The sequence below is a fragment of the Camelus ferus genome, chromosome 29, assembly GCF_009834535.1.
Source record: "Camelus ferus isolate YT-003-E chromosome 29, BCGSAC_Cfer_1.0, whole genome shotgun sequence".
NCBI classification, from domain to species: Eukaryota; Metazoa; Chordata; class Mammalia; order Artiodactyla; family Camelidae; genus Camelus; species Camelus ferus.
In genome coordinates this window covers 25,721,585-25,747,029 of record NC_045724.1, presented here as the reverse complement: position 1 = coordinate 25,747,029, position 25,445 = coordinate 25,721,585, and the positions used below count along the sequence as shown (strand labels likewise).

At 49.7% G+C, this 25,445-nt stretch overlaps 1 protein-coding gene across 1 annotated transcript in view; it reads left to right on the top strand.

Moving 5' to 3' along the window:
• Positions 1–25,445, top strand: part of RP1 (RP1 axonemal microtubule associated) — a 235,699-nt gene that overhangs the window by 54,657 nt on the left and 155,597 nt on the right. Inside the window, exon 4 of the mRNA XM_032469958.1 lies at positions 724–1,001. The gene's annotated coding sequence lies outside the window, so the exon portion shown is untranslated. The remainder of the gene's footprint in view (positions 1–723; positions 1,002–25,445) is intronic.

The window sequence follows — 25,445 nt, the reverse complement described above, 5'->3', positions numbered from 1 at the left end:
CAGTGAATTTTGGTAGTTTACGTCTTTCACGAAACCGCTCTATTTTATCTAAGTTGCCAGATCTATGGGTATACAGTTGTTTATTTTCCTATCATGCATTTAGTGTCAGCGAGGTCAAGGGTGACGCCCCCTCTTTCATTCCTGGTATTGTTATTTATGTCTTCTCTCTTTGTTTTCTTGGTCAGACTCACTAGAGACTCACTTGCCAATTTTATTGACTTTTTCAAAGAATCAGACTTTGGTTTCATTGGTTTTTTCTGTTTTTAATTTCATTGATTTCTGTTTTCATCATTATTGTTTTATTTCTTCTGCTTGCTTTGGCATTATGGGGTTGAGATGCTCCAGGTTTGGAGTTTATACATGGGTGGTGAAGAGGATTGTCAGATAAATGCCTCTGTTCGGTCCCTGAGAGGAAGTCACACCAGAGAGAACTTGCCAGATCTTACTTCTGTTTGCTTTTCTTTCAAAGTGTCCATAGCAAGAGTTTTAGGAACGTGTACAATTACTCATTCACACATCACCCTCCTTCCCAGACAGTGAACCTCTGGGCAGGATTCAGTACCCACTGTTTTCAAAACATAGCACGGTGCGTGTGTGTTGACCGACTACATGATGATGTGGTTTTTCTTACATCTGCCCTTTTCCGATTCTGAGTTCTGAGTTCGGTTTGGGAAACACAGTCAGACCCCAGGTGACTCTTGCCCCTCATTTTTCTCATTGCAGCTTTCAGCATTCTCTTACCATCCTCAACCGTGACAGACCCTGCAAGTGCACCCTGGCTGATCCCTATCCTCCAACTCAGACTGAGTCAGGATCAGTTAAACTCACGCCTGATTGTGTGTCTGAAACACCTGCGTGTCCCAGCTGTCTTGTACCCTAGACGGGACTAGAAATCTGAGAAGTGGGGAAGCAGCATCACCTCACACCTGGAGGAAGCAGGATCCAGTGTGGCCATGGCATTGTGACCATCGGTTGGGACCTGACCATTGGTCCTGTGGAAGGTGAGGAAGCTGCCTGGCTTGGGAGGCACTGCCTTTCTCTTTATGGATGCTCGTATTAAATTCAGGATTCCTTAAAGATAATTTCAGAATCATGAGCAAAAGAAAAGGGAATTTTCATTTCAAATGTAGAACTAGGGATGGAAGGAAGTATTTAAAAAATTGTCTCTTTACCTATATAGCTCATCAATTGTTTTTTTTTCTGGGCAATTCGTGGAATAAGTGGTGTTAGGTTTGTTTAATTCACAGTGGTGAACAAAAGGAATAGCGCCAGTCTGATTTACTTTGCGACATTATGAGGAGAAAGGATTCGCTGCTCAGACCCTGCGAGTGGCGCAAATACCCTCTAAGCTAGCATTATTATTATTATTATTATTATTATTCTTGATGGAGAGGCAGGTGCGTTAGGACCTACCTGCCGGACCAGCCTCCCTCTGGTTTGCCTGCCGCGCGGGGTGCACTGACGCCTGCGCGCCACGAGGTGGCGCCTTCACAGCGGTTTATCTCCCGGTGCTTCGTCTCCAGACCCGCTTCGCAAAGCGAGGCAAACGCGGCGCTGAGGAGGCGCCCGGGCCTTGAGCGGGTTAGAGATTGTTCTGGTCTTTGTCCCCGAGAGCGCACCTGGCCTGGGTCCTATCTCGGTTAGCATCGTTATCAGCATCTCCCACGAGGACTCAGGGGACATGCTCAGCAGGTGCGCGGTGACGCGGGGACGGGAGGAGCGCGGGTGCCCGTGGGCGACGCGGGCGGGATTCCGGGGGCCTTCCGCTGGCCGGAGGTGGACGGCGAAAGACGCCCACGTGTGCCTTTGATGGGGAGGCACAGAGAGCCGCGGCCAGGGAGGGCGGGATACGCCGGGATACGCGTGTCGGGTGGCACAGGCGTCGCGGTGGCTGTGACGAGGGTAGCCGTGTCATCCAGCACCGCGCGGCCCCGTGCGGGCCGTGGCCCGCCCTGAACAAGGGCAGGAGCTCCTGCCAGGTGTCCATGAACTTCGTCACGAAGCACGCGGTCTAGCAGAGCAGGGCCGGGCGTCCACCTGCGTTCCGGCACCGAGCCTTCCTCTTGGGGAGGCCCTGCCTTTGAGTGGCGCTGAACGTCACGGGCTGCTTGGCGACAGCGCGTGGCCCTGAGTGCTTCAAGTGCATCCTCACATCCGGACAAAGGCGTGGTGCATGTGCTTGGGACCAGACTGCCTCCTTCCTCATCTGATGGAGGGTAACAGTGATACCTGACATACAGGGCTGCCGTGGAGAAGGTCAGAAGTGGAACGCAGGCAAAGTTCCCGTTGTGTTTCTCGACAGGTGGTACCAACGGACTCAGCCCATGGAGGTGAGCACCGGTGTGCGTCTCCTTAATACTTGTTGGAGGAAAATACTGTCACCCCTGTTTTACAGAAGACGAACAGCTGCCTTTCAATGGAGCTTAACAGCATCCTGTGGTCATGCATTTCCCATGTGCCAGGGCTCAGGCTTAAAGCCTGGGATTTTCTGACTCTTTGGTTTCACCGGGATGCTCATCTGTCCCAGCACACTGCTGGCTCCTGGCTGGACTAGCCCGGTAGCTTTCAAATTCAACTGTGGTCATAACCTAGTGCACACATGCACACACACACAGACACATCTATAATGTGATACAGAAGTTTCATGAAATAACACTTCCCCTCCCTAAATGCAATGCACTCTGGTATTTTCCACTCCATTTGGCTTCAGCTTTAAAGGAAAATGCTGGTGGCGGCCTGATGAATTGATTTCATGGCCCAGCATGGGCTGTAACCCACCAGGGACACCCTAACAGCAATTTCTAGGTGCTCTTCAGTTCTAATTTTGTCTGATTCTCCTAAAACACAAGAATACAAACAAAAATTTTCAAACCTGATTCCCTTGGTTTTTATTTCTTTGAGTTTATTAAAAAAATTTTTTTTACTGCCTTTCAAGTTTGGGCCTTTGTTCAAATGTATAGTGAATCCTTAGTGACTAATCATATTTTAAAAACACTTTTTATACAACTTTTGAAGGTTACACTCTGCCTACAGTTGTTTCAAAATATTGGCTCTGTTCCCCATGTGGTACGTACATCCCTGTAGCCTGTCCCACACCCGGTAGTTTGTACCTCGCACTCCCCCACCCAGAACAGAAGACCTGGACTCGGGAGCAGTTCGAGTGGACGAGGAGTAAGGATTTTAGCTGAAGTCAACACGTGGAAACATTGCAATGTGGAGGTGGCAGGCTTGCCTGCAAGGCCCCCTCCAGGATCCTGTGTTCCCTCTGGGGTGCCAGGTGTTGAGAAGTCAGCCACCTGAGCATGTTTGGAGAAGGACCGTCGCTAAACTGATGGGGAAGGGCCTGACAGTGTTTAAGGAGCCAGGGATGTTTAATCTGATTTTGAAGGAAAAGAGTCTCTAAACAGTTGAAAAAATTTCAGGCCAATATGACAATAGGTCTCTAAGGCAGCAGAAGCCTCCTGTGGGACTGGGTAAGTCTTGAGCCGTCTGATGCATTATCTCACAGAAAGCTTATTTTTATTGGGTTTTTAGAGTTTGGTGTCTGCAGTGAGACTCATGCGAAGTGATTGTTAGCGCACTTCCGTCCTGTGAGCGCAGGCGGGAAGCCGCCCCTCCCAGGCTGAGTGAGTGGAGGAGCTCCCCCGCTTGCCCCCGGCCAGCCGTTCCTGAGCTTCAAAGGGCTTTCTAAGGGCGGAGGCCGGCTCCGGCCCAGGCCGGGCCTTGAGCGCAGACGTTCCTCCGCCTGGAGCCTGGCCGCCCGCGGCGGGAAAGCCCCCGTTCCTGGTGCCCTGGGCGGCTGGGAAGCGCCGGCCCGGCTGTTTCCCTCCGTCCCGGGAGGCAGCGGGAGGCAGCGCAGAGCGCGTTCTCCACGGGAGTCAGGAAGGGAGGGGGCGAGGGGCGGAGCGCGCCCTGCCCGGGTTCTCCGCCCCCGGGGCGCCTGGCGCTGGAAATCCCCCTGCAAGGTGGTCCAACAACACAGAAGTCGCCGAGTGGGGCATCACATTGGTACCTTATTACATTCAGGAAGGAAAGGGGAGAGAGGAGTCAAGAATGACTCAAAGGCCATGTGGTTGGGAAATCTCAGCGCAAAGCTGGGCCACCAAAGAGCAGAGGAAAGACTGAGGTGGTGCACATCGAGGGCAGAGAGGCCGGGACTCCCGGTGGGGCTACGCCGGCTGCCTGGAGTCGGAGCGGTGTGCGTGAAAGGCTACGCGAAAGTCCGTGTGCGTGAAAGTTTGCGGGTGAAACCTGGTGAAGAGGTATTAAAGTATGTTGCTCCTGCCGCTCAGCTGTGTGCCATCCAGTGTGGAATCCTGACCCTTGTGGTCACAGTGGAGAGTGGAGTGGGGCTCAAGGACACGGGAGCTGGGCTGTTGTCCGAGATGACACGTTCATTCATTCATTATCTGCTGGCATCCCGGAGTGAGTTCCACGCTTAGAATATAATTAACACACTCCTTTTAGGCGGTTCTTTCAGTAGACTTAGAATGAACAGGTTACAGAGGTGCTGTCTGAAAACGCCTGTCTGTATTTTATGCTGATCTTTCAGGTGGGTAGAGTCTGGTGGCTCCCTGGTCATTTGGGACATTGCGTTGTTCGAGTTCATAGGAAGGGAGGGGGGCGCTGAAGCAGAGGAAGTTGTGCGCGAGTGGGATCCCGGGAGATGAACTGGTGATGTGACCGTGATGAAAGCATCGGTTAACATTTATCGGTGTGCCCTCTGCCCTGAGCAGTATTCTCTTCTCAGCACTGTATATAATAATTGTATTTGATTTTAACAACCCACGTAAATGATTACTATTAGCGCCCTCCTGTGCAATTAAAGGAACTAAACCACAGAGAGGCTATGAATTTGCCCAAGGTTGCAGAGCTGGGATGGCCTGACCACTGAGCCACACCATGAACACTTCCCAGTGAGGTACTGCCCTTGTCTGGCTTGATAAACTGGCAGAAGACGAGGAGACACAAAACTTAGAGCCATGAGAAAGGGAGGAGAAGCAATGGCACCTTCAAATTCTGCAGAGAGAGGCCCTTGGGAGAGAGTTCAGGTTTTACAGTTTTCACCCCAAATTCCAACTTATAGGAAAGAAAATAAATCAACCAGACTCTCACTGCTCCAGCACATCAGCTATCCATCGTGTTTTGTTACTGGACAGGTGCCCACCCAGTATTTGCGTGGAGCCTCTGGCTGAGCCGGAATGGCCAGCCCTGAAAGCTGGGCTCCCCTCAAGACAGCAGAGCATCTTCAGAAGGTGGTGCAGGTGGAGGAGCTCGTCCAGGCTGAGGGCTCCTGTGCCAGAGAGAGATGGCCTGGGGTGGGGGGCTCGCCCGCTCACTCCCCATCACTGGCAGCTGTCCAAGGTCCCAAATGACGGAGTGGAGAAGAGACATTATGGATTTAACTAGCTGGAAAAGAGTCCCTCCTTGAGCTCAGGTTAAATTAGTCCAGAAGTGACCCAAGGGAGGTTTTTTTTTTTTAAATTGTGGTGAAATACATATAGCATAAAATATACCATCCTAACCACTTTTCAGTGTCCAGCGCGGTGGCGTGAAGTGCACATGTGCCACCATCACCACCGTCCACCCCCAGGACTCCTCTCATCTCACAGAACTGAAACTCTGTCCAAAGGTGCCTTCGGTGTCACTATCTCTTAAACATAGTTTAAAAAAGCAAACTCTGCTTTCTAGTTGCTTACAGATTTCTAGCAAAATATAAGAGGGTAGTAATATGAAGTAGACCAGCTGTCACAGGTATGGTTGTCGTCTTCGGAAAGAATGGGTTTGTTAAGGTCTGTTTCAAGCCTGCCCACCTGCAGATGGAGCGTGACCTCCAACAGGTCTCAAGGACATGTCCACTAAGAGCCATTCAAAGCCGACCACGGGCTGGTGGGTAAACGTAGTGCGAACGCAGCACTTCCCATGACAAGAACCGGGATGTGACAGATTGTCTGGTCTCTGTCCTGGGTTTCTCACTGACAGGGTGCCTTTCTTATGCTGATGATGTGACTCCGCTGGGCTCCTGGATGGCTGCCAGGTTGGGGGCTGGTCACCAGGGAGACCTACCACTGGATTAGAGGGCTGGGACGTTTGGCTTCCTGACCTTTCGCGGGCAGGATGGGGCTGCAGATTGAGTTCAGTCCCAAGGCCGATAACTTGAGCAATCTTGCTGACGTAAGGAAACTCCAGTAAATACCCCGGACTCTGGGCTCACAGAGTTTAGGGAAGGGGGAGGTCCCGACCCACAGGCCGAGGGCAGGGATGCCGTGTGCCCCCCTCACGCCTCGCCTGGCGTGGCTCTTCATTTGGCTGGTCCTCCTGACTTGTATCCTTTTATAATCAAACTGTTGCTGTAAATACAGCGCTTCCCTGAGTTCTGTGAGTTTTTCTAGCAAAGGACTGAACCTGAGGGCATCATAGGAACCCCTGAATTTATCACCAGTTGCTCAGAGGTGACCTAGGACCCCTGAAACTGCAGCTGGCACCTGCTGTGAAGGCAGTCTTGCTGGGTGCCGTTCTGCCTGACTGGGGGGGCTGTGCTAACTCCGGGTGGTTAGTGCCAGAACCGAACGGCAGGGCGGTGCAGGCTAAGGGCTCTTGCGTTGCTACACATCTTGCCATCAAGACATTAGCTGCTGTTTGTTCTGGTTCTTTTTAAGGATGTTAGTAAAATTAACAGATTAGCAGATGTAAAGTTAACCACAACAGTGGCACCAAAATGGGTCTGCCTGGGCTAAAGTCAAGGTGTCCCTGCACTGCAGGCTTCCCGAGGCTCCAGGGGGGGGTCATTTCCTCGCCTGTTCTAGCTTCGAGGGGCTGCCTGTGTTCCTTGGGCTGCGGCCCCTTCCTCCATCTTCAGAGCACAGCATCTCCAGTCTCTCTGACTTTGACTCCCCACCTCCGTCTTATAAGGACCCTTGTGATTACATCGAGCCAACCTGGATGACCTGGAATAATCTTCCTATCTTGAGGTTCTTGGCTTAATCACATTGGCTAAGTCCCCTTTGTCTGTAACGTGACACATTCACAAGGGCCAGGTATTCGCACACGGGCAACTTTGGCCGGGGACGGGGGGCATTTTTCTGTCGCCTAGTCAAGAAACTACTGCAGCACACACTGCAGTGAGTAACTCCTGCCGAATGAATGCTCTGTCAGTGTGGTCACTTACTTGGTTTCTTTCAATCCAGGTTCATTGCCTTCACACCCAACGGCATTAACAGAACTGTGTAATTGTGAAATAAATGTCATGTCGCTCCTCTGTGTGAAATTCTTCAGTGGTCTGTCACAGGGTGTAGTACAAATCCAAACTCCCACCCAGGATGGCCCTGCCCACCTTGCCAGCAGCTTCTGCCACTGATTCACTATATATGTTACACACGGATAACTGACATTATATGTAACATAAATATAATATATTATAAATATAATAAAAAATATATAAAACATGATTATATAAATATATATAATATAAAAATACTACTGGTAATTGACCACTTTTGATTTATAAAAATAGCCGTTTTATACAGTGCAACCTAGTATCACCATTAACCACACTGATGTGCTGTCTCAGTGTAACATGATTGTCTCAATGCACCAAACTCCTCCACTTTCCTGTTCTTCTGGTGCCCTTCTCCCTCCCGTGTGTAAACAGACCCCGAGCACACGGTTGCACACATTATGAAGTTCCTAATTTGATGAGATCGTGCGTGTGATTTACACGAGCTGCCGTTTCTGCAGCTGTCTCCCTCTCGGTGGTGTAGCTTTGTTTGCATCTGGTGGTTGCTTTGCTGGGAGACTTCAAGTATAATAAGAATCAGAAAAAAAAATCTCACAGGGAGGGATCATTAGTTTAAAAACTGAGGTTTAGAGAAATTTATTGTCTAATTCCTTCACTGAAAGAGACAAATTCCTGGTCCAAATATGTGATTTCTTTAATAAGATGTAAAATATATAATAAATGAATAGATAAATACATAAATTATGTCAGTACCTAACACTCATTAAAAACATCTTCAGATCATCTGTGGAAAAGGTCAGAGATAGTGTTTCCTTCTAGAATTTGTGGGACGTCTTGGACAAAGTAAAGATGAAGTCGTTTGCAGCACCTCCACATCAAAGGAAAAACCGGCCACTTGGAGATTACATTCTCCTAAGTAAATTAGTAATACAGCTTCTCACAGCGCCAAGTGCTCTGATGGACTGAAGCAGGGCGACCTGCTGCGCAGGGACGGGCAGGTGCCCCGGCCTTCCCCGGGGTGAGCCCGGAGGCCTCTGGGCGCTGGCGCAGAGCGGGGGCCCTGACGGCAGGAGGGGAGGGCGCCGCGTCGCGGCGGAGCGGCAGCGAGGGTGCGGACCGTCCGGGCCGGCACTGGCCAGGGAGGGGCCGGGAGGCCCAGCCGCGTCTGAACCCGTGTCACCTGGGAAACGACTTGTGAATGGGCTCCCGTCGGGGAAGAATGGAGGCCCCGGGTGGCCCGGGGCCGCCCCGCCTGCTCCCTGCTCCGCTCCGGCCCCTGGCGCAGAGGCGGCGGGAGGACACGCCGCCGACGAGAGGAGCGGGGCCGGCCCGGCACAGGCCCCCCGCCCGCCGGCCCGGCCCGGACGCTCCCGAGGAGTCGGACGCCGGCGGCGGGGAGGGACCTCCTGCGGGAGCGGGACCTGCCCTGGGCGCTGCTTTTCCACGGCACCGCCCTGCCCCCTGCTGCTCAACTCAGCGGAAAACCACTCAGTGTTTCTCTAACAGGCGCAGGTTCTTCTGGACCACACTTCTCGCTCTCCAGAACATTCTCAGTCACGTTCGAAGGAGCTTTGTTTCTTGTGTGTTCCACCTCACAGAAGTGCTATTTTCTATATCAGGGGGAAACCAAATTGCGCCTCTGCTCTGAGCTTTAAAGCCAATATGAGACTACAACTCAATCACAGAACCCCCCAGACAACCTGGTTATAAAACGCGCAGAGGACTTGAGCAGACATTTCTCAGAGGAAGACACACGGAAGCCCGCTGGGGCTGGAAGAGACGCGCAGCACCATGAAGCATCAGGGACCGCAGGGCAGACTCCAGCAGGTGTCACCACACGCCAGGATGGCTGTCATAGAAAACAAGTGCAGGTGAGGTGGTGGGGAAATCACAGCCCTTGCACAGGGCTGGTGTGCATGTGAGATGGTGTGGCTGCTATGGAAGATAAACGGAGGTTCCTCAAAAAGTTGAAACTAGAGCCACCCAGATGATCCCGCAGCCCCACTTACGGGTATTTATCCAAAAGAACCGCAGTCGGGATTTCGGAGATGCCTGCCCCCTCACGTTCATAACGGCGTTACGTGGCAACGTCCCAGGTGTCTGTCCGCTGTCGGATGGAGGTGTGAGGACAGTGGCGTCCACACACACTGAGGCGTTGTTCAGCCTTAAGAAAGAAGGAACTCCTGCCATTTGCAGCAGCATGGATGGCCCTGGAGGACATTGTGCTAAGTGAAACAGGCCAGACACGGAAGGTTGCACAATGCATGATTCCACTCGTGAGGTGTCTAAAATTGTCCAGCTCATACAAGCAGAGAACGCACCGTGGTGGCCAGGGGGCGGGTCGGGGCGGGGGAAGTGGGGGGCGGCCCCGGGGTGGCAACGGCTCCGCCCTCCGCCCGCAGCCCAGTGCCTGCGGTGACCGTGCGCTGTGCACGTCACAATCTGTTAGGAGGGCAGCTGTCACGTTAAGTATTGTTACCACGCACGAGAAACAACAAAAACAAGAACAAAGGGTCACAAGGACGCTCTGGAACGTGACGCATCCGTCTGTCCCCCTGACTGTGGTGATGGCACCACGGGTGCTTTGTCCAGACTCACCAGATTGTGCCCCTGAAATACACGCAGTTCGTGTGTGTCACTCACACCTCAGTGAAGCTGTGAGAAAACCGCACAACAACACGAGACCTTCAGCCAGGGGTTCTGGGGGCCGAAGGAAAGGCAGTGATGATGACAAGTGACGCAGCTCCCTCCAGGGCCCCCACCTCCCTGGCTCGTGCCTCGCTCGGAGCCTCTCCCTGCCCTGGCGTGCGCTGGTGCTTGCACGGTGTTGAGAGAGTAAGTGGAAAGTGGAGACAACACTTGCATATTAATAGCCTACTGCAGGGGGAGGATTTAGCTTAAGGGGTGGAGCACGTGCTTAGCAAGCAGGAGGCCCTGGGTTCAATCCCCGGTACCTCCTGTAAAAATAAATACATAAACCTAATTACATCCCCCACCCAAAAATACATAAATTAAAAAAAAAAAAGAATTGGAAAATAAAGCAGTCCAGTGCAAAAGATCCCTGGCTTGTGAATTGCTAGAAGTCAGAGGCTTTGTTTCTTTTGCTTTGGTTTTAAGCAGGCCCGCGTCTTAAATGGAGCATTTCCTTAACACATGTTGGTTGAATTTAACCAGTTTGCTTGTTATGGGGACTCGACCTCCATATCGTGGTGTCTCCCGAAACTAAAGCATGCTTCTCAAGATCACTATTCAAACTGTCAACTTTAAAATAAGGTAAAAAGCTCACACGCTCACAGGCCACATTTTATTTGTATGCCACCAAAGATCCGTTGAAGAAGAGATTAGTTTGTTGGCCATTTAATAAAATTTTATTTAAAGGAGGTTATTTTGTTGGATATTGTAGGCGACTAGAAAGGCAGAGAAAGTCAGCTGTGTGTGCAGGTGTTTGTACGGATCTTTATCAGAACAAAAGGAATGAACTCACTGCTGTGTCCGCACAGCGGCGAATCTCAGACCAGCTCTGTTCTCGGCCAGCGTGTGGTTTGTGCGCTACGTGGAGCATTTGCTGTTGCTACGGGTGATCCAGGTGGCAGTGCAAACATCGCTGTCCTGACTGACTGGCACAGACAGAGGTCAAGTTTACTCCTAAGCAGGTCTGAGCCACAGGGCTGCCAGGCCCTTTTCTCTGAGTCTCCCAAACTCCAGCCCTCCTGATAAGACATTCTGGAAGCAACTGAGGAATTTCTACCTACGTTTTGGAAATCACAGGTAAAATCTATGCTTTTTTCTTCTTCTTGCCTTTTTTTTAAAACCAGAAATGGTAATTAAAATTTTAAGTTTTATAATTAGGTTTTTAAAAGGGAGGATGTCTTACACTTCTATTTCAATGCAGAAGATTGCTTAATGGTGTGGAAACTATGCCAAAGATGGTAAAGGAAGCAGGAAAGGTCTGAGCTAGATCCCTTTGGGTCTTGGTGGCTGTGGGGAAGGTGAGGGGGCTTGCTTCTCTCGTGGGGCATTTTGGCAGATGTTTCTAAGGTGTCATGGCTTTCTGAGTTTGTCTGGGCAACTGTTCTCAAGTTCAGGAGCCCGTGGGCCAGGCATAGGTCGTGGGATTGAGCCGTAGGGCCCTCAGGGACCACTGGGGGGCGTGACACAGAGGAACAGTATGGTCAGTCTTAGGTTTCAGCACTAACACTTTTTACAGTAACTGTGGAGGCAAAGAGGAGGGTGGCTCACAGTGGGGCGGGACCCCGTGGATGCCTGAAGACCCCTTAGGAGGCTACGGAGCATCTGATGTGGGATGAGTCCTAGGGGTGAGAAGGGCCAGACAAGGAGTATGAAAAGGATGTTCAGCACATGCCGGAGCTGGGACAGGTGTGGGGACTCGGTCCCCAACCGGAGACAGACGGTTTACTAAGGTCTGTGGCTTCTAACCTGGATGACGTTAACTGCTCACATCCTTGCGACTGCGTTTTTCATGCTCAGTAACATTCAAGCAGTGACTATGTTCCTAGTCTGCAGAATGGGTATGTTGAGACGAGCAGCTTTGGGGGGGCGTCCTGGCAGGAATACAGGTGTGGAGTCGGGGGTGCAGGTCTGAGCTGCCACCCGCCCCCTCTCGGGTGTCTGCCTGCAGGCGAGCCCCCGGGCCCTCTCACCGACACCGCGGCGCTGCGTGACTCTGACTCTTCATCTTAGATTGTTTTTCTCACTGTTCACGTGGAAGTTTTTTCCTTTTTTTTTAAATTGAAGCATAGTTGATTTACAATGTTGTGTTAGTTTCTGGGTACAATAAAGTGATTCAGTTATACATATATATACATGTTCTTTTCCATATTCTTTTTCATTATAGGTTATTCCAAGCTACTGAATATAGTTCTCTGTGCTGTACAGTGGGACCTTGTTGTTTATCTCTGTATATAGTAGTTTGTATTTGCTAATCCCAAACTCCCGATTTATCCCTCCCACTTTCCCCCTTTGGTAACCATAAGTTTGTTTTCTATGTCTGTGAGTCTGTTTCTGGTTTGTAAATAAGGTCATTTGTGTCATTTTTTAAGATTCCACATATAAGTGATATCAAGTGATATTTGTCTTTGTCTGACTTACTTCACGTAGTAGGACAGTCTCCAGGTCCATCCGTGTTGCTGCAAATGGCATTATTTTATTCTTTTTTTATGGCTGAGTAGTATCCCATTTATATATACACCACAGCTTCTTTATCCAGTCATCTGTCGATGGACATTCAGGTTGCTTCCATGTCTTGGCTGTTGTAAATAGTGCTGTTGTGAGCATTGGGGTGCAGGTGTCTCTTTGAATTAGAGGTTTCTCTGGACATATGCCCAGGAGTGGGATGGCTGGATCATATGGTAGCTCTATTTTTAGTTTCTTAAGGAACCTCCACACTGTTCTCCATAGCGGCTGCACCAGACGACATCCCCACCAGCAGTGCAGGAGGGAACGTAGTTTTTCTCCACACCCTCTCTAGCATTTGTCATTTGTGGACTTTTTAATGATGGTCATTCTGACCGGTGTGTGGTGATATGTCATTGTACTTTTGATTTGCATTTTCTGATAATTAGCGATATTGAACATCTTTTCATGTGCCTATTGGCCATCTGTATGTCTTCACTGGAGAAATGTCTGTTGGGTTATTTTGGCCATTTTTTGATTGATTTATTTGGTTTTTTGTTATTGAGTTGTATGAGCTGTTTGTATATTTTGGAAGTTAAGCCTTTGAAAGTTGCATTGTCTGCAAATATTTTCTCCCAGTCTGTAGGTTGTCTTTTTGTTTTATGTATATAGTTTTCTTTGCTGTGCAAATCTTATAAGTTTAAGTGGGTCCATTTGTTTATTTTTACTTTTATTTCTGTTGCCTTGGTAGATTGATCTAGAAAAACACTGCTACTATTTGTGTTGGAGAACGTTTTGCCTATGTTCTCTGCTAGGAGACTTATGGTGTCCTGTGTTGTATTTAAGTCTTTAAATCATTCTGAGTTTATCTCTGCACATGGTGTCAGGGTGTGTTCTAACTTCACTGATTTACACGCGGCTGTCCAGCTTTCCCAACACCACCTGCTGAAGAGACTGTCTTTTCTCCATTGTACATTCTTGCCTCCTTTGTTGAAGATGAACTGGCTGTAGGTGTGTGGGTTTGTTTCTAGACTCTCTATTCTGTTCCACTGATCCATGTGTTTGTTTCTGTGCCAGTATGGACGTTTGTTTTTATTCTGATTAAGCTGCTAGCTGTTCTGACTGCTGTGGGGCTGGAAGGAGCATGCAGGACACCCCCTACCCCCAACCCCATCCACCCGGCTCACTTCAGATGTGGACAAGCTGGAGTCGTGGCGTCTTCTAGCTGCAAGGTCACAGGCAAGAGGCCCTCTCCTCCTGCTCAGGCCCGAGTTCGCCGGACCCGCTCCCCAAGGGGTCCCGGGTGCCCGGTGCCCGGGTTTCTCCTGAGTCAGCATCGCTCGTGTCCAGGTGGCCTTCCCCAGTCCTTCGTCTTCCCCACCTCCTGTTTCCAAATCTGTCAGGGAGGATAATGGCAGGGTGTGGGGGGCGCGGCAGACAGTGCCTGGACGTCGTGTGCACCCAGTATATTAACAAGGAGATCTCATGTCTCCTGGTCTGACAAGTCAGTGTCATTTGGGTGGGGAGACCCAGATGGCCTGCGAGTGGGTCTCCTCGTTTGGCGCCACTGCCGTGCAGTGGCGTCTGGCGGCTTTACATGGGGCCAGAACGGGAGGCTCCATGTGGGACGCAGGTTCTGGTTCCCCCTCAGCACTGGGAGGGGCCGCTCTGCAGCCTCAGGACGTGTGACGTGGGATTCGGATGCGAGGGACCGCACAGCTGCCTGGGGAACCCCTTGCAGGGAAACTATTTGAGCTCCGTTAACCCCAGGAGCCAGGGAGCCTCGAGGGAGGGTTCTGTCAAGCTGGCCCCACTGAACTGAGCAAAAGCTTCTACTTGTAAACTTCTCAGTAAACCCGCAGCCGCCTCATTTCATCTGGCACGTCTGAAGTCAACGGCAGAATACTTTCTCAAGAATGTGCCGTGAAATCTTTCTTCCTCTTGTCCAATCAGAATGTATATATTTAAAATGTTTAACGTGGTATCTGAGTAAGAGCAGAGAGATTAAGTTCCTTGTCCACCAGCACCATAGCAATAGGTGTTTAGTTTCTGTTTATATGTACTTTATTTAGTCCCTTAGAATCATTTAGTAGCAACATAACACAAAAGCCAAACAGCCCACTTAGAGACCTATCAACACGGTGAAGGCCCGGGAATGACCACAGGGAAGGATGCCTCAGTACAAGGAAACGCTAGAGGAGTCTGGTGGACGTGACTTGGTCGAGCCATACAGACACAGGTCACACGTGGTCATCTTATAAAGAAAAAGTTGTGGCTTTTCAGGTGGTTAACTGGCAGACCGTGTAAACTCTGGCCACTGGATTATTTTGTTCCAGGCTAACTTACTGGATCACAAAAGAATTTTAGTAATTATTGAACAGAAAAAAAGATCAACAAATATTGCTAGAACATTCTATGAATAAACTGCTTTCTGTGCATGGTCGGTGAATGCCATACTCCAGTTAATTGAATATCCTGAGAACATATGAATCGGCACCGTGGCACTGTGCCTACCGTAACTGTGCTCAGACAATGAAAACACACTCAAACAGAGATGGCAATAATTTTTGTTTTTCTTTGAGAAGTTACTTCACATCTTTATGGTGTTTCAGGGACATGAACGTAAATACCACTTATCGCCACAAGGCACCGCAGCTACAGAGGGCATGTGGGGTTGGTGGTCCAATGAAAAAGGCCCCCTAGGTACCCTGGGAAAAGACAAGGTCCTAATAGTGTTAAGTAATTTAAAATGAATCTTCCTCAATATCAGCAGCTTTTCTGTTACTCAAACGGTTCCGCAAACTCGGAGTTTCACGGTTTTTTTTGGTTAATTATGTTCATCTGTGAAACCGGTGACTGTGGTCTAACACTTCTATGCCCGTTAAGACAATGAAGATGGACTGATGGTTGCCTTTTATTAAACAATTGCATTATTCATGTCTGAAGCTACCTGACGTTTCAGAGAAGGCATCTTCGAAGACTACATTGAAATGATAACATTCGTCTCTGATAGATAAGCCAGTCTCTGAAATAAAAGAAAAGTTTTAGTAATATTAGGGCTGGTGAAGTTCACTATACATTTATAAGTGTCATCTAGGATTTCAGTATTAGTTGATCAGAAAAGCATTTTCATAGCAGGTGCTACACAAATGGCACTTCCACACACAAGAGAAAGGCAATTTTTCAAAGGTCTTTGAAGGTCCCCAAGGGAGTTCTGTGCGAAGAACACAGGGCCAGGCACACATGGCCTGTTTCTACGGGTTTTGCCCAGAACGGGTGGCACGGGGGCTAGTCGGCCGGGCAGGAACAGGAGGCTTTCCCGAGGCCCAGGGCCGACAGCGCGCAAGGTGTCTCGTGTAACTGGGCCTCTTTCCCTGAGGGCCGCACCCTGCTGTCTGCCCCTTAGTCTCACCACCCGCACGAGGAAGGAAATCAAATCTCAAGAAAGAAAGAGGAAAACATCACCAGGAAAGTGCTGAGGTGACTGGCGCTAACAGAGGAGGAGGGGCCTGGGCCTGGGGGTGCTGGGGGGGGGGTGCCGGCCAAGGGGGGCATGGCGGTGAACTTGCTCAGAGGCTGCCTGGTCCCACCCTGGTGTGGGGGGCGGGGGCACAGGGCCGACCGGTCCCCGTGCAAGTCCAGGCTGCGGCTCTGGCCCCGCTTTGCCCTGGGTGTTCCCTGATTTTCTTACAACTAATCTGAATACTTGAATCCCTGTAGCTCAGGAAGCAGTCTGGCTTTTGCTTCTCCAGACAAATCTCAAAGGAGAAACTTCAAAATAGGCAATTATTTTGTCTCCGTACGTCTAAGTGCCTGTCTGACATGTTTTGTCAAACTTCCCTCTAGTCACAGAGCGCTCCGTTGTGACTCATCAGTGAGGGTCTTCAGACACTCGAGGCTGCCTGCGCTCAGTTGAACGAGCAGACAACTTCCATTCTACTTTGGTGAAGGGCCAGGTTAACATGGGCATCAACATCTGAGCTCTTTATACGGCCTTGGATCCAACTACCTTTCAGGGAGCTACAAAAGTCCGCCTTTTTACAGCTTAATTCAGAGCTTATCAAGGTCACGGGCATTTCACTTATTATCAGGAGGCTTCCTGAGGAAAAGCAGAGTAAAAATACAGGCATGCCATTTCCAGAACTCAGCTTTTTAACAGGTGGGATGGAGAGGAAGAATGTTTCTCCTGGTTTGAGGCGGTCATTTTCAGTGTAACGGTCTCTGAATGCAGCAAGCAGCAGGAAGCGGACCTCACTTCCCACTTTGTGGATTCAGAAAAAAAAAAGTCACTCTGTGTGGGAGAAGAATCTATAAAGTCATGGATTTGACAATGTTTTACAAAGTTTCAGGGTCCTTTGAAGCATTTCTGTAAAAATATTTAGAAGTAATGTTTGTGGTTGGTGCGATCTGTTTGTGATCGCTTCATTAGATCAGGCATTGCCCAAATGTCCCAATTATTTATTTTACTGTCTGAGTATGTGTAACGGGGGTCGGGGAGTCGGGGAGTCGGGGAGAGATTTGTCTCCAGCCTAATGCTTGGCACACAGTCATGCTTCTCTGATAATTTTGGCTGCACAAAACTGAATCATGAAAAATAGACATATATATGTTTCTTTCTTATTAAAAAAAAAAAAGTGAATCCACAGTCCAGGGCTGGGATGGTGGATCTATAATGCGAGATTGCAGATTCTTCCATCCACTCTGCTGTGACTGGCTGCCATTCCTAAGGTTACCTTGTGGTCCAAGGTGGCTGCTGGAGCTCCAGCCATTGAATAACATTCTAGAACAGCAAGGAGGAAGAAGGGGACAAAAAAGGGAACCCTTCCATATATAGGATTCTTCCTGAAAGAATTGTGCAACACTGCTGCCTCCAACTCAGTGGTTAGAACAGTGACCTGGCCATGGGTGGCTGTGACAGACACTGGGAAATGTGCTTGGCTTAAAAAAAGTCAGAGTCCTTTTATTAAAAAGAAAGGAAGAAGGGATTTTTAGATACAGCTAGCAATCCCTGCCATACAGCTCAAAAAATACTTGTTGCCTTGAGTTAGATCAGTTGGCCAGAAATGGTGTCCATGAGAGTTTGTTAATTGATCTTCTGAAAAACCAGGAAGCTTCTAGATGTCACAGTGTAATAAGTGTGGGGCTTGGGAGAGAGAAGGCTGGGCCTGGACATGTCTCAGCTGACCTGACTGCTGTGGGCAAGGACATTCACCTGGGGCTCTTCTGCCCTTCAGGAAGCTGGCGTGAGCATGAGTGGAGGGAGGCAGGTGCTGTCAGGCTTTGTAAGATGGAAATCGAGTGCTCAGTGGTGAACGGGGATGTCTGAGAACCTCTCCAGTTTTTGCCACACATCACACCCGAGACGGGATCTGGGGAGGCCTCCAGGGCCCTCATGAATTCAGAACTTGGTGACTTTGTACGTGGCTCCGTCACTTGGTTTCCGTGTTGCTGAGTCATTTAACAATGCTAAGCGTCAGTCTCCACATCTTTAAAATGAGGAAATGCCAGTCCCTTCTTTCCTGGGCTGGTGTATTAAGGAAAAAAATGAAAGTAAAGAGCTCTGCTCAGTGCCCAGTACATACTAAGTATTTAATAATATTAATTGTAGTTATTAATAATGCAAGGAGCAGAACAAAAAAATCTTAAAAATTAGATGTAAAATCCAACGGCCCAAATGCCTTTCTTCCTGGGTTGCCTTGAAGGAGGGCAGGACGGTCCAGCATTAACTCTCACAGAGTCTGGGCCTCGTTCTTCAGAAACCAGCTTAATCAGCATTTAGTTCTGTGTGTCTTTCCTCTCGTGTAGTTTGGAGTACGTGTCATACTGTTTTTAGCTATTTTCAAACAAATAAGCAAACACACAGAACAAGTCTTCTTGCAGGAACCTGAGGACCAAAAACGTGTTGACAAGGGAAACCGGCTTCATGGTCCAGATTGAAGAGTCGGCACGCGGTCATCATTTCTGGTTGCGGCAGGCCAGACTCTGCTTTTAAACAGAAAACAGAAAGAGTGCCGTCAGGCCCGACAGAAACCCACATGTGAGCAGGTTTGGCGGTGACTCCCCGCGGAGTCTGGAAGCAAGGGCTCCTCTGACTTGTGCTGCTGCAGACAGAGCCTGCCCAGCCCGGGGGCCTGTGTCACCGGAGCCCCCCGTGGTCTCCCGCCTCCCCCCGGCTGGGCTGTCCCTTCCCCGGGACTCCCCACCCTCACTCCGGCCTCCCCTGACCCACGGGCGAGTCCAGCTTCCCCAGGGCAGCCTCTGTGCTTCCACAGCAGCCACCGCACTTGTCGTGACCTGTTAGAGCCGACCTTCGCTGGGAGCCTCCAACTCCGGTCCCAGGGGCTGCGTCTTCCTGTCGACGGCTGTGCGCCGTGCCCAGGCTGCTGTCCCCTCTCAGGACCAGGGGCCAGGGCCAGGCGTGGATCAGGGCCTCTGCACAGCCCACGCCTACACGGAGCCCCAGGAGTGAGGATGCACGGCTGGTGCAGCTCGCTCCGCCTCCTTCAGATGAGGCACCAGCACCAGCTCGGTAGGCCTGCCAAACAAAGGCCCACGACCTGGGTGGTTCACAGGACAGAAGTTCTTCGTCTCATGACTCTGGGCACTAGAGGTCCAAAATCCTAGTGTCGGTGGGGCTGGTTCCTACTGAGGCTGCGAGGGAGAGGTCTGTTCCCTGCCTCTCTCCCAGCTTCTGGTGTTTGTGGCCATCTTTGGGGTCCTCTGGCTTGTAGAAGCATCACCTGATCTCTGCCTTCATCCTCACACAGTGTCCTCCCTGAGGGCCCGTCAGTGTCCAAACTTCCCCTTTTTATAAGGTTGGCGGTCATATTGGGTTAAGGCCGCCCTGGTGACCTCATTTTAACGTGATCATCTGCCCAGATCCTGCTCCCAAGTAAGGCTCCATCCACAGGTACCGGGGTCGGGACTCCACGTCTTCTGGGGGGACTGAGTTCGTCACACGTTGCCCTCTGTGCTGAAGGGTGGTGCCCCTTACCTAGCATTTTTAGGACACGGAGGCTGTGTTACTTCCCCGGCTCTAGTCCTGTTTGTTGTCTTTTGTGAGCAGGAACCGTAAGGCAGAGGAAACGCTGAATTAAGAGGTGGGCTTGCTCGGTTAAGGGAACTTGTCTGCTAAGTATGGAAAATTCTCTCCATGTGGAGTTTTCAACTGACGTCAGGCCCACGTGGCTGCATATCCACCAAAAAGGGCCGCTGCAGGAGTTCCTTTATTCTCACAGATCCATGGACAATTATTTAGAGAAGTGACTTTGTCAGCAATTTAATGAAAGTCACCCAGCCTTTGAAATTAGAAGCAATTCAAGCTTTGTCACCCATTAGCTCTGTGGTCCTTGGCAAGTCACTTTATTGTCTGGACATCAGCGCACCGTCTGGAAAGTTCCAGCGCTGCAGTAGGTAACCTCAAAGGACCCTTGTGGCTGGAACCTTCTCTGGATTGTGTGGTCCTTTTAGTGTTGAAAGCACAGAAGTTCTGTAAGGAACTGGGCTGTGCAAGTAGAAAAAGAAGTTAATCAAATACTTCCCTGTCTGTTATCAGCCGTGGATATGAGATGGTTCTCGCCTCAGCGCAGAGGGAAGCTGGGGAAAGCTACTCGAAGCTCGGACAGACTGGGCACCAATATTTTAATGCCTGTATTGTAGGTTCTCTGATTTTTTGTCTTTTCTTGCATCTCCTTTCTGCCTCCGTACAGGCACTTATCAGGAACCTATGTCGTTTGCATCTGAATGACTTGAATATACTTTAGTTCACTTTGATTTAACACAGAGAAGCACTACAGGTCTCAAGGACTGCCGGCTGCAGAAGCCTGGAGTCAGTGAGATGAAACCCCGTTTCGAGAATCTGAATCAAACTGCCTTGTGTGGAAGGGCTGTAAAGAAAGCGTAAGGTGGTTTGAACAGGGTGTTACGAGAGCAGTGCGCATTAAGCAAATTCTCTGGTTTTCAAGAACTTGAATCTTAATAAAAATTTTTTGATGTGCTATTTGAATTTTCAGTAGCAAATAAATGTGTGTACAGAGGAGCTTACTAAAACTTGAGAACCTTTAAAAAAAATGGCACAGCTCATGGGACACATGCCCTCTGCTCAGGGCGCTGTCCCCGCTCAGCCCGGCGGTCACGCCCTGGTGGGTTTGCGGCGTTAGAGTCACAGGGGTCAGATGTGTCATTTCCATCCTCATGATAACCAAGTTTCCAAAGGGTTATTTCTGTCAGTATCTGATAACCTGTTCAGGAACCACATCCGAATTTTTCCTTGTACCAGGGAGACTTCAGGGTGTACACGCTCAGTCTTGATAATCTTGGCTTAAAACTCCCGCTAATAATAGCATCGTTACTATAAATAGAGATTTTCAGATGCCCTCTCCTTCTATTGTACTGCTTCTTACAGTGTTCAATGTATCTTAACCCTTTTTCTTTATTTTGTCATAAAACCGTGACCCTTGGTTGCTGGGAGGATACACAATAGACCAGAAGTCGTAACCGTGTTTGGCTAAATCAGTCATCACCTTCTTTTTCCAAGAATGAGGCAGTGGCTCGAGGGAGGTGTAGACTCTGCTTTCCACTCAGCCTTTCCAAAGCAAACAGAAAAAAGGTGGAAACGTCTGCTGACCACGCTGGTCGGCTGTGGGGAACGGTTTTTTAAGGATGCGACCTTCGTTGTTGTGAAAGAGAGGGAGGCCAGACTGTCAGGGTTTTGTCGAATTTAAGCTTGAGACAGAAAGCAGCCACTTCCGGAGAAAGAGATGAATGGTCTTAGTTCTAGTTTAATGTTTGGGAGGCACAGAGATGTTGATGCGAAGGAAGCTAGGGAGAGAAGCTCTCAATGCCGTAGCTTCTCCCTCAGATTGAAGGATGCTTTGATTTACATTTCAACAGTATGTGATTTCAGAACTTCGCTTTTTATATCCCACCCCCTCCCCTAAAAAAAAGGGGTCTCATTCAACATTGTCATGAGGCAAGGAGCAGAGTTGCAGCGATAAGCCAGTAGAGCCGGTCCTCAAAGTGTCCTGGGAAGTTCCCAGCCCGGGTGCCGCTTGCGTGCCCGAAGGAGGAAAGGTGCGACAGAACGTCAGACTCTCCCCCATCGCTGCTGGTGCTCAGCCTGCAGCAGCTGCTCGTGTGGGGGCTCCAGCAGCGGCCACGGAGCGTGCGTTTCTGCTTCTCTTGCGTTGCTTGCTGATGCTGGGCCTCTTCTCAGGCTTTAAAGACAGTCTTCAAAGGATGTTACATGTCAGAAAAGTCACTGTCAGCCATGTTAGAAAAAAATGATGCCACGTGAGTGACAAGGAAGAGATTCTCACCGAGAGATTCCCACTTGTGTTTGGGACCAGAGTGTAATCGATCCTCTTTTGGTTATATCCGAAACGGCACGGAAAATGTTAGAAGTCTGGAAGTGAAAACACTGGAAAGTGATGTATTTCAGGGCAAGAGGTAATCTCTTTCCACTTTGCGTCTGGAAATTCATGGTTTTGCTTCCCGATCAGACTCCCCGAGGCGCTGGCCCACGGGGATGTGGCGGGGAGGCTGTCCTAGGTGTGGGCGGGGTTATCAGTAGCCCCACGTCCAACGTCATAGACCTTTGTGAAAAGCCTGGCTCGATTAAATAGACTGGAATGTGTTTTAGACGTCCGTGCAGTGCTCTTATTTCTAGTTGCTCTATTTACGATTCTACGATTTAAAATTGGCAATAGAAACTTCTCTAAATAAGAGAAAGCTACCTGAGTGGATGGGAAAAAATTGTCTGTTTTTTGGTGTAAAAAAAGTCCATCATTTATATGTGATTTCCGTGTGAAGGGGAAAATGTCACTGTCACTGTGTTAACCGAAATATAAGTGCTAGAAGTAGTGAATCTGCATTCAAAGTTTATAGTCCATGTGGTTTCCTTATGTGAAAAAATACTTTGTTGTTTATGCAACGCTGAGAACAGTGTATTGTTAAGTTCACATTCCCTTCTGACTGCATCAGTGTGTTACGGAGCCGTCACTGTGTTATAAATTGCTGATTAATAGCAGTACGGCCGACGTGATGTCTTACTAGGCGCTGTGCTACTTTTTATTTCATTTAATCTCAAAATAATGCTCCCAGGCATGTACTGTGATGGGCTCCGCATACTGTAGATGAGGAAATGGGGGCTTACCCTGTGTAATCCCCCCCGGGGGGCACAGCGGGAAGGGGCACAGGCGGGCTCAGGTGCAGGTGTGACGCTGTCAGGCTGCACGTCAGCAGTGTCTCTGCCAGCTCTACACGTGGCGCCTGGGCGGCCTCAGGCTTGGACGGACCCCACTGATGAGGAGCTGGGGAGACATTTCCAGAAAGAAGATGGAAGTACTTTCTAACGACAGAGTGAGAAAGGGCTCAGGAATCACATAATTTCTTGAAGAATATTACTGGACACAGACCAGCTGACATTTTCCAAAGGCCATTCTGTACCTCTTTTACCTCTGGTTTTTGTTTTGGAAGTGAAATATTTTAAAATCTCCAAAACAAGGGTCCTAGGATGACGCTGTGACTTTCAAATAAGAGTACCTCGTGCTGCGGCTTCGCAGAGCGAGCAGCCGTGTCCCTCGGTCCCGTCAATCAGAGGAAGGACTCTTGTTGGCTGAGCACAGGACACGGCGCTGCAGGCGGGGTACTTCCTTTAATTCCCCCCGCCCTGTGCGAGCTGCACAGTAGCCACTTTTCAGCTGGGGAAACAGTCTCAGGAGAGTTAAGTGCACCTATGTAAGCCCCAGGGCTGGGCTTCCAGCTCACGCCTGCCGTCTGCCCTTCTTAGGAGTAGGTCTGTTGTCCCTTGAAGAGTGAGGGAGGTGCGGTCACTTCTGCACGGAAGCGGGGCCTCACCAGCCTTCCAGCCCTGTCTCCGTGCTCCGACCCTGCGATTGGGTCTAGAGGCGACCTGGTTCCCATTCAGAATCTGCTGCAAGTCCCCAAAGCTGCGCTGTGTGTTGTTTCAAGAACCGCCAATCTAATCAGGGTAGCTTTTGTCTGGGAAACCGAGATCAGGGCCTCAAGGACCCAGATTCCCACTGTTATCTCAGCTGACACACGGCTGCAAACCGGTCACGATGTGCGGGCGGCGCCTTTGATGATTCTCCTCGTTTCTCCTCAAATGAGGGAGAAAACTGAGCACGCTGGTGATGAGCCTAGTCAGCACTTTTGCCCATAAAGATGCAAAAAGCAGGCTCAGTTCTGATGGCCGGGCTGCAGGGAGGGATCGGTGACCTGCCTTCCTGCAGGACCCGCTTCTCCCAGGTCACTTTGGTTAATGAAGGCGGGGTGTCTGGATCCTACCCCTCTTTGTTAAGTCTGGGGTTATCGAGTCACCTGCAGAAATGAGTCCTAACATTCTGCATAGGGTCTGGGTCAGGGAGAAGTTCTGGGTCTGGTTCTTTAAAACACCTGGTCCCATGAGTCTTCTCAGCTTCTGATTCAAAGCCTTGGATGAGTCCAGGGTCCTGAAGCTGCCAGGTCAGCAGGCTGCATGTGGTTGCTGAGTTTCTGGCGCTGCTGCTTCTTGGTCCTGCTTGCTGCCGGTTAGGGAGGCAGGGCTCCTTTTGTTCTGGTCCATACCTCGGTGTCCCAGAGCCTCTGTGTCTGGGCTCCTCATCCCTGTGAGTTAAGTCCATGCCCCAGTCCCCTTCTCAAAATCAGCCCGCATCCGTGGGCCTGCAGTGCTCGCCTCCCTCTCTCCAGAGCCCTGAGAGGCAGCTCATCTCCCGGGAGGTGTGATGGTCTGCTCCGCCCTCATCCTCACATTCTGCCTGGCTCAGGAGACACCTGTTTGGACTGCGAGAGCCACTCTCTGACAAAGGGGATGTAGTAATGGCACAAGGCAGCAGAAAAAGTAAGGGTTTGAGCCAGACAGACGTAACTGAGATGTTGGCTCCAATCTGCACTTACCTTGCCTCTGGACCCCAGACAAGGCTCCGTCTCCCCGGGCCTGCTGTGAGGTCAGAGCCGATGTATACGAAGCCCCTGGTGTAATATGCCTGCGTGTGTTAGCCATTTCCTAACTGGTGGTGTCGACTGTGTTTTTCAGTGGACTGTCTGGACAGTGGGAAGCAAATATAACTTAGACATTCTTGAACCTCTGGGATGGTTCATATTGCTGGAGACAGAGACACAGGACTCGGGTTCTTCTGAACCAGCCCAGTGATCTCTAGAGAATGGCTATCGTGGTTTTGATGCGGTTTCACCTTTCTTAGGTATTTTAAAGGTAGATCCAACAAGGAAGAGAAAATGCCCTGTAGCACTGTATCTGGACTGTGCAGCCAGGGACGGCCAAGGAAGCCTCTGGAACCTCCTGGAAGGTTGAGAATGTAGGCTAAATGGCTGGAACAGTTGACAGCTTGTGATGGCCCATTAGACAGCAGAATGATTTCACAAACGAAGCGCCTCAAGTCAAGACTCTGGGGCTGGGTTTGGGGGTGGGAGTAACTCAGTGGTAGAGAGTGTGCTTATTATGCAAGAGGTCCTGGATTCAATCCTCAGCACTACCGTTAAAAAATAAAGAACTCTCAGGTCATCTAAAACGAGACTGGATGAGCATGCAGGGAAGTGAACGAAGTGGTGGAAGACTTTCCTGTTTCTGATTCCCGTGAGTCTATGGAAAGGCCTCTTTTTTGCATTTTCTAATAGACGTCTATTTTTTCTTTTAGGCTTCTCGGCACTTTTTTTTTTCTCTCTCTCAGACGTATTTATAGATTCTACTTATAAAGCTTAAAATTACAACAAAAATGCCATTTCATACGCTAAGTTTAGTCCCTTTTAAATCCTGTCTTGCAAATTTCTTCTCCTACCAAGCAAAGCTGTCCCCTCAGGTTGCCTTCTGTCCCCTGCTATTTTTGAATTACATCCACAGAAGACTTCATCCACTGCTGATAAGGAATTTAACGCCATTGGCAGGTCAGCTTGTGATTTTAGCCTTGGACTACAGCTGCAAATTAGGGAGCATCTTTCAATTTAAGTGATTCCCTGGGATGCGGAGCCCATCCAAAGGCAGAAGCATACGTTGTGCTATAAGGATTAAAGAAGCAATTTTGCAGAAGCAGCGCTCCCA